This window comes from Theropithecus gelada, chromosome 12 (assembly GCF_003255815.1).
Source record: "Theropithecus gelada isolate Dixy chromosome 12, Tgel_1.0, whole genome shotgun sequence".
Lineage (NCBI taxonomy): Eukaryota > Metazoa > Chordata > Mammalia > Primates > Cercopithecidae > Theropithecus > Theropithecus gelada.
Window position 1 is genome coordinate 13798653 of NC_037680.1, and position 15153 is coordinate 13813805.

A 15153-nucleotide genomic window follows, 5' to 3' on the forward strand; every position below is an offset into this window, starting at 1 on the left:
AAAAACTAGCCGGGCGAGGTGGCGGGCGCCTGTAGTCCCAGCTACTCTGGAGGCTGAGGCAGGAGAATGGCGTGAACCCGGGAGGCGGAGCTTGCAGTGAGCTGAGATCCCGCCACTGCACTCCAGCCTGGGCGACAGAGCGAGACTCCGTCTCAAAAAAAAAAAAAAAAAAAAAGTTATAGAGAAAATCTTAAAAGCAGTCAGAGGGGGAAAAGAGTCATTGCATACAGAGGAACACAGTTAAGAATGTCAGCAGACTTAGAAGCAATACAAGCCAGAAGACAGTGGAGCAACATCTTTATTTGAAGAAGTGAAAGAAAGAAAACTTGTATTCTATACCCGTAAAAATATTTTTCAGAAACAGATTTCAAACACACAAAAGCTGAATTAATTGCCAGCCAACCCGCACTGTGAGAACTGTTAAAGCAAGTTTTTCAGACAGAAGGAAAACGATACCAAATGGATATTGGTGGTACACAAAAGAATACAAATAAAAGGTAAGCAATATACAGGCTTAAAAACCAAGTATATTTTTGTCCTTCTAACAAGGACTTGTGTGTATAATAAATCAAGAATTCTCAAACCAACCACCTGGGGAAACAGTTTGTTTTAAACGTTAAACATACTCCTACCATCTAACCCAATTATTCCACTTCAGAGTATTTAAGAGAAATGAATACTAGAAGCAACCCAAATGTCCACCCACAGGTGAATGGATAAATAATCCATAATATATTCATCAGTGGACTATTACTCAGCAATTAAAAAAATGATCTGTTGATACAGCAACATGGATGAATCTCATAATTATCCTGAGCAAAAAAAGAAAAGCCACGCCAAAAAAGGTATATAAACCATATTATTCCATTGATATTAGATTATAGAAAATACAACCTAATCTCTGTTGACAGCAGACAGATCAGTGGTTGCCTGGAGCCAGGAGGCTGGGAAGAGTTTATGGGGAAGAAGGGAAGGTGGGACTACAAAGAGGGGCACAAGGCAACTTTGGGGGTTGGTGAGGCTTCATGATGTGCGTATACATAAAACTCATTAAATTCTATACTTCATGTGCAGTGTAGTTTCTATAAATTATACCTCAGTAAAACTATAAAATAATCTGAGTCCTAAATTTTTCTTAGAGACTGGGTCTTGCTGTCATTCAGGCTGGAATACAGTGGTGTGATCCTGGCTTACTGAGGCTTCAACCTTCTGGGCTCATGCAATCCTCCTGCCTCAGCCTCCCAAGTAGCTGGGACTACAGGTGCATGCCACCACACCTGGCTGATTTTTTAATTTTTTTAAAGATAGGATCTTGCTGTATTACCCTGCTGGTGTCGAACTTTTGGGCTCAAGCAATCCTCCTGCCTCAGCCTTCCAAACTGCTGGGTTCACAGATGTGAGCCACCTTGCCGAGCCTTCTTTTCTAATAGTTTAAACAAAGACTAGTTTTAGATAAAGTGAAAAGAAATACTGTAAAACTAACAAATTATTAAAAACAAGAGTAAGAATTTGTAAGGAAAGATAGGCCACAGGGCATTTAATGGAGGGATAAAGGTAGACTCAAACTAACTGATTGTAAAACCTGTTACAGAGTCATATTGAAATGAAATGTTAAAATTTAATCAAAAAAAAATTTTTAAAAAGCAAATGACTAAAAACAACTGCTTTCAACCAGAGGTGAGAGATTAGGGGGGAAACAAAAAAAATAAATAAAAGGAAAGTCCAGATAACTATGTTGCACCAACCTGATCAACATAATGAAGCCCCATCTTTACTAAAAAGACAAAAAATTACCTGGACGTGGTGGCATACTCCTGTAATCCCAACAAAATACATGTAAAACCTTTATGCCCCAAACCATCTTGTGATGTGGAAGATTGCACTCCTTATGGTTTATATCTTAGAACAGATGTCAGAAAACTACAGCCCACAATCTAAGAATGGTTTTTAAATTTTTAAAGGTTTATTATTTTATAACTCCTAAGTGACCATGTGTTCCTCAGAGCTAAAATATATACTAGGTGGCTCTTACAGAAAAAGTTTACCAACATCTGCATTTAAAAAAACCTTGACAGATATGTATCAGAGAGATGTTTATGAATGTTTGTAGCAACAATGTTTAGCCTAATACTGAAAGTAATCCAAATAAAATAGAATAGAATGTGTAAGTATATTTTGATGTATTCATTTCAGACACTACTATACCACAAAGAAAGTTAATAAACTATAACTACTTATATCCAGTTGGTTGAGTCTCACAGATACAACACTGAGTAAAAGAAACAGTCATAAAATGATCTATACAGTATTACTCCATTTATTTAGGATCAAAAACAGACAAAACTATGTTCTTTTGGGATACATATATATGTGGTACAATTATACAAGAAATAAAAAGCAAGTAAGTGCTGGTCGGACACAGTGGGTCACACTTGTAATCCCAGTACTTTAGGAGGCCAAGGCGGGCAGATCAGTTGAAGCCAGGAGTTTGAGACCAGCCTGACCAACAGAGTGAAACCCCATCTCTACTAAAAACAAAAAATTAGCCGAGCATGGTGGTGCATGCTTATAATCTCAGCTACTCAGGAGGCTGATTCATAAGAATCACTTGAACCTGGGAGGCGAAGGTTGTAGTGAGCGGAGATGGTGCTACTGCACTCCAGCCTGTGTGACAGAGCAGAACTCTGTCTCAAAAAAAAAAAAGGCAAGTAAGTGCTTATCACAAAACTGGTTGGAGGGGGTTCTGATCAGTTAGAGGCGCATGAGGCAGGAAGGCAGGGATACTTCTGAGATATTAACAATGTTCTGTTTCCCAATCTGAATGAAGTTACATAGATAATTATTTTATTATTACACTTATTTAAACTGTAATATATTTCTAAGCACTCTGTATTAGTCTGTTCTCACATTGCTATAAAGAAATGCCTGAGACTGGGTCATGTATAAAGAAAAGAGGTTTAATTGGCTCACAGCTCTGCAGGCTGCACAGGAAGCATAGTGGCTTCTAGGGAGACCTCGGGAAACTTCAGTCATGGTGGAAGGCAAGAGGGAAGCAGGCATGTCTTACATGGACGGAGCACGAGGAAGAGAAGAGTGGGGGGAGCACCACACACTTTTTAAACCAGATCTCATGAGAACTAACTCACTGTACAGTACCAAAGGGGATGGTGCTAAACCATTAGAAACCACCTCCGTGATCCAGTCACCTCCCAGCAGGCCCCACCTCCAGCATTGGGGATTACATTTTGAATGAGATTTGGGTGGGGGAACACATCCAAACAATATTACACTCAGATAGATAGATAGATAGATAGATAGATAGATAGATAGATAGATAGATAGATGGATGGATGGATGGATGGATGGATGGATGGATGGATGGATGGATGGATGGATGGATGGATGGATGGATAGATAGATAGATATTAGAGATTTGGGTCGGGACACACATCCAAACAATATTACACTCAGATAGATAGAGATTTGGGTGGGGACACACATCCAAACAATATTACACTCAGATAGATAGAGAGAGAGAGAGGGAGAGAGATTTGGGTGGGGACACACATCCAAACAATATTACACTCAGATAGATAATTCCAAATCCCGAAAAATAATAAAATCATTCAAAGAGAGACTTAAATATGAAGACTTTAGGAGATAAAAAAGCTAAGAGAATGGCAGGAGAGGAATTGGAGACAATAAATAGAGACAACCTTTGAAGAGAATTGCTTTTATAAGGATGAGCATTGAATTGGATTCGTATATGGAGAGGATGAAGTCAAGACAGAGGATCCTTTTTTAATTGAAAGAAAGATGTATGTGTTTGTATGCTGAAGGGAAAGGCTTAGTAGATACAGAAGATTTGCCACTACAAGGGACAGGAGAGAGAGTTGTAAGGTCCCCAGGGAGGGTGAGAGCCACCACAAAAATGGAAGCAGGTTAGCCTTAGAAAACAGTGCAGAGGATTTCATGGACAGTAAACGAGGACAAGGAGAGTATAAGGATATCGATATGGATAGGTGGATAGAAATGGCAGTGAGAGAAATTCTCTTCTGATTGCTTTGCTTTTCTCAGTGAATTAGTCAAGATACCAAGTACATTATCAGAGTGGATGAACGTTTTTAAGTTTCGTAAATATAGAAATCCATTACAGCTATATTAAGAGTAATATTCAAAGGAAAGAAGCAAGATATGAGGGAAATGTGACAAACATGCCTAATAAAAGCTTAATTTATAGAACGTTTTTATCACTTCTCTATGTTCTAGGATGGTAACAGTGAGACTACAAGTAAATAATCCATAAAGATAAATTGCTACTCAAAGAAAACTGATAGTAAGTTTTCACATGGGAAAATGTTGTCTTACCAGCAATCCAAAAAATGAGAATTAAGGCAACTTTAACACAAAAAGTAGGCTAAAACATATAGTTAGCAATACTGTGCATTGAGACATTTAAACATTGCTGGTTGCTAGGCATATCAAGCCCATTTTTCTATAAATTAGTCGGGATATTTAACAAAATGCAAAATTGCTGTACTTTTAAATTCTACCTGTAAAAGTTTATCACAAAGATAATCCACCCCAGAATTTAAATTGTGGCTAAACAAATTATAACAGAGCTATTATTAACGTAAGAATCCAAATAAAAAGATGCAAAAGAAACATGGAATAACCTAGTAACCTTTGAATAGTTTAAATTTTCCTCTCCATTTATTTTTCTGCTAGGCTGATTAAGTTTAGTTTAAGTCATAGTGAGATTTACTTAGTTGTCACAGTTTCTCAGATAGTGGGACCAGTGAGTTTTAAAGGTGTTTGTTCTGTGTTAATTGCTGCAGTATCTTTAATTCAGAAGAATAAATGTTTGATACTCAGGCTACTATAGTTCACAAATGGATTATATTGATTGCCTACAGCTTTTTAAGTGAATAGAGCACATGTCTATTAAGTAATATTACTAAGTTCAGGAAGCTTGCTTAACTACCATTGACAATAAGACGTCAGATGGTTTAAAAAGGCAGAAAACCAAACGACTTGACACACCTTGACAACTGTTCATAAATTTTCAAAGACATCGTTTCTAGTAGTCACTAAAAGCTGTAGTAGATGTATGGCTTGCTTTTCAAATGAATCAATTATTGCTTGAGAAGAATACACTTGTCCCTATTCTCCCAACTAAAAAATAATTTGAAACAGCAGCCATGAAATATTTACAAAAACATAAAGAGAAAAGACACATGATGGCAACATATTTTCATGTGGAATTTCCCATGCTATTTTCCTAAGTCTCGACCTTTTTGTGGGTGATTTCATACAATAGAATTTTGTAAATACCTTTCATATACAGTAATCCGCCTTATCCAGAAGGTATATGTTCCAGGATCTCCCAGTGAATGCCTGAAACCATGGAATTGAACCCTGTATGTACTATGTTTTTTTCTGTACATACATGCCTCTGATAAAGTTTAATTTATAAATTAGGCACAGTGATAGATTTAAAATAACAACTAATAATAGAACAGTGATAACAATGTACTGTAAGAAAAGTTATAGGAATGTGGTCTCTCAAAATATTGTACATTGGCCAGGCACAGTGGCTCACGCCTGTAATCCCAACACACTTTGGGACACTGAGGCGGGAGAATCGCTTGAGGCCAGTAGTTTGAGACCAGCCTTGGGCAACATAACAAGACCTCGTCTCTACCAAAAAAAAAAAAACCTGTAAAAATTAGCCAGGTGTAGTGGTGCACACCTGTAGTCCTAGCTACTTGGGAGATGTGGGAGGATCACTTGCACCCCAGAGTTCAAGGTTACAGTGAGCTACAATCTTAACACTGCACTCCTGAGTTACAGAGCAAGACCCTATCTCCAAAAAATAATAATAAAGTAAATATATACACATACATACATATAAATGTACTCATCCTTGTGGTGATGTGAGATGATGAAATGCGTATGTGATGAGATGAAGTGAAGTGAGGTGAATGACGTAGGCGTTGTGACATAGTGTTTGGCTACTGTTGACTTTGCAACAGGATGTCAGGAGGAGGATCATTTGCTTCAGGTGATCTAGATCATCAGGTCGTGACAGTGTTGATAGCTAAATGTCAGGAGCAAACAGTGTCCATGACTAACAGGCAGCATGGATATGCTGGGCAAGGGGATGATTCACATCTTGGGCCGAACACCATGAGATTTCTTCATGCTACTTATAATGACATGTAATTTAAAATGTATGAAGTATTTATTTCTGACATTTTTAATACTTTTGGACCATGGTTGACTGAGGGTAACTGAAACCAAGGAAAGCAAAACCACAGATAAGGGGTGACTAGTGTATGTACCATTTTTATTCATTCTGCCATATTCTTATTTATCTTGTTTTTAAACAGCTCTATTGAGATATAATTTATATACTATACAATTCACTTAACATGTATATTTCAGTAGTTTTTAGTGTATTTACAAATATGTGCAACCCCACCATGGTCAATTTTAAAACATTTTCGTCACCTCAGAAAGAAACCCTGAGGTGGAAACAACTCAAGTGTTTATCAACAGGTGGATAAAGAAAATGTGGTATATATATACAGTGGCTAGAGCCAGGAGTTTGAGATTGCAGTGAGCTATGATTGCACCACTGCACTCCACCCTGGGTGACAGAGCAAGACCTTGTCTCAGGAAAAGGGAAATAAAAAAAGGCTGGGCGCAGTGGCTCACGCTGGTAATCCCAGCACTTTGGGAGGCCAAGGTGGGCAGATGACCTGAGGTCAGGAGTTTGAGACCAGCCTGGCCAATATCGCAAAACCCCATCTGTACCAAAAAATACAAAAAAATGGCTGGGCGCTGTGGTGCACATCTGTAATCCTAGCACTTTGGGAGGCCAAGTCAGGTGGATCATGAGGTCAGGAGATCGAGACCATCCCGGCTAACACGGTGAAACCCTGTCTCTACTAAAAATAAAAACAAAATTAGCCGGGCATGGTGGCGGGTGCCTGTAGTCCCAGCTACTCAGGAGGCTGAGGCAGGAGAATGGTGTGAACCCAGGAGGGTGAAGCTTGCAGTGAGTCGAGGTCGTGACGCTGCAGTGCACTCCAGCCTGGGCGACAGAGCAAGACTCCGTCTCAAAAAAATAAAATAAATAAAAGGTCAGACACGGTGGTGTGTGCCTGTAATCCCAGCTACTCGGGAGGCTGAGTCAAGAGAATCACTTGAACTTGGGAGGCAGAGGTTGCAGCCAGCCAAGATCGCACCACTGCACTCCAGCCTAGGCAACAGAGCAGGACTTCCGACTCAAAAACCAAAAAAAAAAAAAAAAAAAAAAAAACCGTATAAAGAGTAAAGAGATCTCAGTCTGGGAACAGACTTAAGAAGTCGCAAAAGAGAGCAGCATAGAATCAACTATACTAAAACCGAAATTATTGTTTAGCAGGTATTTTCTATCACTTCATTGACCCACTAAAGTGCTGTATCTAACAGATCTGCTAATACGTTGCTTGATGATGACTGGTTCATCCTGATGGACTGGTCAGAATATGCCCCATCTCAAGATCAGTTATTCTCCAGGAGCATCAGAGACATCTTTGTGGTGAATTGTGTTTATGATACCTACCCTCCAATTTCTCAAGCCAAAGGCGTCTTTTCCGTTAAATGTATAATGTAGACTCTTTTTTAGGTTTCATACAAGTACTTAAGTACTTAAAAAGTTCAGAGCTCCTTTTTAAGGTATATATTAGCCCTTCTTGCAGGTACTTCTGCATCCTACCTATTTATTAAATGGGAAATAATCCTCTTTGGGCAAGATTTCCAGCCCAGCTTCTAAGTTTCCTAGTAAAACATGAAGTATGTTTTATATGTGGTACTGGAAGACTGGATTCCTCTATAATTAACTGCGTGCTATAAATTTATTGTAGAATACAGTTATGATATTCTGCAATGCAACACCTGCCAGTGGCTTAACTGCTTGCTTTCCTTATCATCCTGGCAGCTATATAATCCCTGAGCTCACCATTTTGTCTTAGCTGCCAAGAAACACAAAGCTACATTCAGTGCTCTGTGAAAGCAACAATCTTAGGGCAGGTGTCCCCACTCCCTTTTTTTAGTACTTCATTTTTTAGTCAAATTCAGTTTTTTTTAAATGGCTCACATTAGGGAATAGATGAGCTATAAATTAATACTTCTGTAAATATGAGCATTTAACCAGAAAGCCCAGATAAATCAGCTATTAGCATTTAAAGGAAAACCCAAAAAATTATAGATTAAAGATTTTGACATTTATTTTCATTAATTGAGCATATAGTCAAATTCTCATTAGTTGCAAGTTTATATTGTACTAGGTATATATACCCGCATCACAACAAATACATATAAAATGGAAATCACTATGACTTTGAGAAAGCTTATGAGGCAGAAAGCTGGTGTTTTCTTCCAGAGACTAGACTACAAGCCTAGTTGAGCATCTAACCCACCAATGAATTGGTTATTTATTCATTTATTTATTTAGAGACAGAGTCTTGCTCTATTGCCCAGGCTGGAGTGCAGTGGTGCAATCTCAGCTCACTGCAGCCTCTGCCTCCTAGACTCAAGCAGTTCTCCTGCCTCAGCCTCCTGAGTAATTGGGATTACAGGCACCTGCCACCACGCCCAGCTAATTTTTTGTATTTTTTTTTTTTTTAAAAGTAGAGACGGGGTTTCATCATGTCAGCCAGGATGTTCTCGATCTCCTGACCTCATGATCTGCCTGCCTCGGCCTCCCAAAGTGCTGGGATTACAGGCGTGAGCCACCACACCCGGCCAAATTGAAGGTTTATATTGCAGAATATCAGCATAAACATCTTCAAATGGCCATACTCTGACATCTGCTGAAGATTTCTTTTTTTTTTTTTTGAGACGGAGTCTCGCTCTGCCCCCCGGGCTGGAGTGCAGTGGCCGGATCTCAGCTCACTGCAAGCTCCGCCTCCCGGGTTTTCGCCATTCTCCTGTCTCAGCCTCCCGAGTACCTGGGACTACAGGCGCCCGCCACCTCGCCTGGCTATTTTTTTGTATTTTTTAGTAGAGACGAGGTTTCACTGTGTTAGCCAGGATGGTCTCGATCTCCTGACCTCATGATCCGCCCGTCTCGGCCTGCCAAAGTGCTGGGATTACAGGCTTGAGCCACCGCGCCCGGCCTGCTGAAGATTTCTGAAGCAGATTCTGATTGTTTCATTGAAATTAACTTTCTACTATAACATTTAAAAGCTAAACTTTTCAGTTTTCTAAAAACATTTTTAAAGTATTCTTTACAGTTACAAAATGTATGCATGCTTTTTTAGAAAATAGCAAAAAAGTGTAAATGATCAAGAATCATTCATAGTCCCATAACTCTAAATTGACTACTGTTGGCATGTTAATACTTTTCTCAGTCTTTCTGCTTTTCTTATATATTTTGTTTGTTTGTTTTTTGGTTTTTGGTTTTTGGTTTTTTTTGAGACTTAGTCTCGCTCTGTCACCCAGGGTGGAGTGCAGTGGTGCCATCTTGGCTCACTGCAACCTCCGCCTCCCGGGTTCAGTTGATTTTTCTGCCTCAGCCTCCGAAGTAGCTGGGACTACAGTCATGCACCACCACACCCAGCTAATTTTTGTATTTTTAGCAGAGATAGGGTTTCAGGCTAGTCTCAAACTCCTGACCTCAAGTGATCCATCCGCCCTGGCCTCCTCAAGTGCTAGGATTACAGGCATGAGCCACCACACTCAGCCTCTTACAGAGTTTTAATGTAGGTGAAATCTTTTTTTTTTTTTTTTTTTTTGAGACGGAGTCTCGCTCTGTCGCCCAGGCTGGAGTGCAGTGGCCGGATCTCAGCTCACTGCAAGCTCCGCCTCCCGGGTTTACGCCATTCTCCTGCCTCAGCCTCCCGAGTAGCTGGGACTACAGGCGCCGCCACCTCGCCCGGCTAGTTTTTTTTTTTTTGTATTTTTTAGTAGAGACGGGGTTTCACCGGGTTAGCCAGGATGGTCTCGATCTCCTGACCTCGTGATCCGCCCATCTCGGCCTCCCAAAGTGCTGGGATTACAGGCTTGAGCCACCGCGCCCGGCCGGTGAAATCTTACTGTATATATTTCACTTATTGGTCATAGTAAAAATTTTTTCATCCCATTAAAAATTTCATTAATATAATTCAATGATCATACTCTTATATTTTATGAATATATAATAATATATTTACCCTACTGCAGAACATTTAGGTCATATCTTTTTACTTTATTGAGCCATCTTGTAAGCAATTTTAATTCCTGCCTTGGCATGAGTCCTTAGAAGGGAATTAGTAGGTTAAAGGATATGACTGTTAATAAGGTCCATGGTACATTTTGCCAAAATCTTTGATTCACAGTCCCAATATGTACTGACTCTGCTTTATTGTTTTCACATTTCATAAACGGCAGCATATATTAATTTGGTTCTGTGATTATTAATGAAGTTGTACATTTTTATGTTTGGCTGTTTACACTTTGAATTATTTGCCCAAATCTTTCATCATAGTTTGGTAAGACAAGTGCTAATTGCATGTTTTATTGATGAAAGAGCTGAAGTTCAAATAACATGTTCAGACACACATAACAAATAACAAGTAGAGTTGGAACTCAGCCCCGTGCTCCTTTCTGACACCCAAATACGTGGTGCTTTGCCCTAGGTCAAGTATTAAATGTCAAAGGCATTAAAATAGCAATGTATTGTCACTTGAATTTGCAAGATCTAGTGAATATATCTTAATATCAAGCGTTGATATTGCTTGATACTAAGCAATGGTGGGCGCTTGTAGTTAGCTACTCGGGAAGCTGAGGCAGGAGAATCACTTGAGCCCAAGTGTTCAGTGCTTCAGTAACCTATGATAACACCACTGCATTCCAGCCTGAGGAATAGAGTGAGGCTTTGTCTATTTAAAAACAATAATAAAATAAAATCACACTTTGATGAAGTAAGTTTCTAACTTTCAAAATACATTATATTTGTCATTTTTTTTTTATCATGGCTTCAATTCCAAAACATGGTAAGAATGAAGAAATAATTAACTGGAGAGAAGGGGAATCTCTCTGAATTACCCTATAATGTTGAAGGAATAAGATGAGCACTGTAAAAAAAAAAAACTCAGAAGAAGGGCTGGGCGCGGTGGCTCACGCCTGTAATCCCAGCACTTTGGCAGGCCAGGGCGGGCGGATCATGAGGTCAGGAGATCGAGACCATCCTGGCTAATACGGTGAAACTCCGTCTCTACTAAAAATACAAAAAAATTAGCCGGGCGTAGTGGCGGGCACCTGTAGTCCCAGCTGCTCGAGTGGCTGAGGCAGGAGAATGGTGTGAACCCGGGAGGCAGAGCTTGCGGTGAGCCGAGATCGCACCCCTGCACTCCAGCGTGGGTGACACAGCAAAACTCCATCTCAAGAAAGAAAAAAAAAACTCAGAAGAAACCTGTGGGATATCCTATAATGTCATTCATCAGTCTCCAGTGATCTTGTAGAAGCATTTCACAGCAGTTTGCCTGGCTCTACCTTACACAGAGAAGAGGCAGCTCCTAAGTTAGGAAAAAAATACTGGTAGTAATTTTTATTGCAGCAGCTTTAATACATTTGAAAGTGGATATTTTTATTTTTTTAGTTTACATATTCATAGTTTTATGTCAGGACTTTTCAGGAAGTTTGGGAATAAATGAGATTATTTGAGATTGATGTTTCATTTTTCTGTTAAAGGGTAGAATATCAACTTTGAATGACTAGGCCTGGTGCTTTACTTTAAAAGTCCCCGTCTTTCCCTCCTGTCTTCCAAACGAGGAGAAAGTTTTGAAATTACTACAGAGCTGATTCATCTCTCGTATAATTTGTATTTTTAAAGAGAGAGTGTAAATACTGACTTATATGCTTTCTTTTTTCTAACGTGTTTAAGTGATTTAAGAGGGTGTCTCATTGCCTAGTCTGTATGTCCCTTGAAATCTACATATCTCTCAGAAGATTAGTAGAGGCCTGGAACTCATTTACATAGTTCTAAAACTTGATTCTTACTCATTTACCTAACGGGTAATCTAGTGCTAGAAACCTGTTTTATTCTAACTGTACTAAAACCCACTAGAGTGGTAAAGTGGAATCGCAGTTTGTAGTTTAGTAGAGTATGGGCTATATTGCTCACCTCAGTGACCTGAGTGTTCCCTTCCCTTTGCATGATGGCTTGCTTTTACCCACATGTCTCAGACCTTAGCGAACAAGATCAGAGTGAGGGGCATGGCCCAGGAGAGCTGTTCACATGGGTTAGAACAGAGCCTAAAAAACCTTCCACCTATGGGGACCTTTCTGTTTTCCTCAATTTCGGCACATTTACAGACCATCTCTTAAGCTGTATTATTTCCACAGGTAGCTAATACTTATATTACACATTCCAATCATAATTAACATAAATTTCAGAAAGTACTGTTTTCACTTACCATCCAAAATCACTTCCTATTAAATCCTCCGTTTATATCTCTTTCTTTTTCCCTTTTATTGAACCACTCTGAGTTACTGCCTCTAAAAACACATAGAGCTGGCTAGGCGCGGTGGCTCGCGCCTGTAATCCCAGCACTTTGGGAGGCCGAGGTGGGCAGATCATGAGGTCAGGATATCGAGAACATCCTGGCTGACATATGTCATATGAAACCCCGTCTCTACTAAAAAAAAAAAAAAAAAATACAAAAAGTTAGCCAGACCTGGTGGTGGGTGCCTGTAGTCCCAGCTACTTGGGAGGCTGAGGCAGGAGAATGGCGTGAACCCAGGAGGCGGAGCTTGCAGTGAGCTGAGATCCGGCCACTGCACTCCAGCCTGGGCAACAGAGCCAGACTCCGTCTCAAAAAAAAAAAAAAAAAAAACGCATAGAGCTTTACTAATTCTTACTAACTGTCAGCCTGAAAGATAGAATTGTTTAACTTTTTATTATGGAAATCTGTAAACATATATAAATATAAACAGAAGTATACTGAACCCATATATTCCCATCACCAATTTTGTAATTACTAATCTGTTTTCATATAAATCTCTGCCTTTTCGCCCTCCAATATTAGTTTGAAATAAATCCCAGGTATCATAGTATTTCATACTTCATATTATAGTATTTCATACCTCATATCGTAGTATTTCATATTTCAAAAAAAAAGACTTCAAAAATACAGCAGTAACTTAATGGTTTCACACTAATAGCCTTTAATTTTTGTCAATATTTTGTTAAACTATGTCGGAACGTGTTCTGTTGTTTCCTCTATTCTTAGTACTTTTTTTTTTTCTTCTTTTCTGAGACAGAGTTTTGCTCTTGTAGCCCAGGCTGGAGTGCAGTGGTGTGATCTCGGCTCACTGCAACCTCCACCTCCTAGGTTGAAGCAGTTCTCCGCCTCGGCCTCCCAAGTAGCTGAGATTACAGGTGCCCACCACCACGCCCAGCTACTTTTTGTATTTTTAGTAGAGAAGGGGTTTCACCATGTTGGCCAGGCTGGTCTCGAACTCCTGGCCTCAGGTGATCCGCCCGCATCGGCCTCCTAAAGTGCTGGGATTACAGGGGAGAGCCACCGTGCCTTGCCGTTTTCTAAGAAATAAAATTTTTCTGGGTCTCCTCGTCAAAGTGCATATTCTCTTTTCTAAAATGTAGCCCTGTGAAAACCAAATATATTACCTTTTTGTTTTGTAAAATTATTTTTCTTTGTTTCAAAATAATTATTTGAGTTAGAATATGCTGTAAAAGTGACAGAATGATGGAATTGGGTTCTTTTTATTTTTTTGTTTTTGAGACAGAGTCTCACTCTGTCACCCAGGCTGGAGTACACTGGTGCAATCTCAGCTCACTACAGCCTCTGCCTCCCGGGTTCAAGTGATTCTCCTGTCTCAGCCTCCCGAGTGGCTGGGACTACAGGTGCCCACCACCACACCCAGCTAATTTTTTATATTTTTTAGTAGAGACGGGTTTTTACCATGTTAGCCAGAATGGTCTCAATCTCCTGACCTTGTGATCTACCCACCTCGGCCTCCCAGAGTGCTGGGATTACAGGTGTGAGCTACCTCGCCTGGCCTTTCCTGGCTTTTAAAAATCGGTATTACTGTGATAAACATAAAATCATTTTTATGTAATAAAGTAATTATAATTGTCAGTGAAAACAGTTGTTACATTTGACTTTTACTGCTAACCAATTTAAAATAATTTTCTTCATTTTTAAAAATCAGTATCATTGATATAAACAGTGATTTTTGCATAATAATTACTTATAATTCACAGAGAAAATAGATTTTACTTTTACTGCTAACCAATTTGAAAAATAATTTTTGTTTTTAAAAATCGGTGTTATTGCCATAAACAAAGTTATTTTTATGCAATAAAGTATTTACTTAAAATTTACAGAGAAAATAGTTGCATTAGATTTTACTTTTACTGTTAACCACTTTGAAAACTAATTTTATTTCAATAAATTTGTGGCTGGGCATGGTGGCTCACGCCTGTAATCCCAGCACTTTGGGAGGCTGAGACAGGCAGATCACGAGGTCAGGAGATCAAGACCATCCTGGCTAACACAGTGAAACCCCGTCTCTACTAAAAATACAAAAAAATTAGCCGGGCATGGTGGTGGGCGCCTGTACTCCCAGCTACTCGGGAGGCTGAGGCAAGAGAAGGGCATGAACCTGGGAGGTGGAGCTTGCAGTGAGCCAAGATCACGCCACTGCACTCCAGCCTGGGCGACAGATCGAGACTCCATCTGAAAAATAAATAAATAAATAAATTTGTTTATTTTAACAAATAAACTGTTCGTTCAACGGACCGTTCATTCACATCATCTTTTTTTTTTTTTTAAGATGGAGTCTCGCTCTATTGCCCAGGCTGACGTGCAGTGGTGCGATCTCGGCTCACAGCAAGCTCTGCCTCCTGGGTTTACACCATTCTCCTGCCTCAGCCTCTTGAGTAGCTGGGACTACAGGCGCCTGCCACCACGCCCGGCTAATTTTTTGTATTTTTAGTAGAGATGGGGTTTCACTGTGTTAGCCAGGGTGATCTCAATCTCTTAACCTCATGATCCACCCACCTCGGGCTTCCAAAGTGCTGGGATTACAGGCGTGAGCCACCACGTCCGGCCCATTCAAGAATCTTTATAGTCATCCTCCTCTCATTATGCTGTGTTT

General features: G+C 39.7%; 1 protein-coding gene across 7 annotated transcripts in view; it reads left to right on the plus strand.

Moving 5' to 3' along the window:
* The window catches only part of R3HDM1 (R3H domain containing 1), a 203007-nt gene that overhangs the window by 172001 nt on the left and 15853 nt on the right, over positions 1-15153 (plus strand). The gene's annotated exons all lie outside the window — the stretch shown is intronic.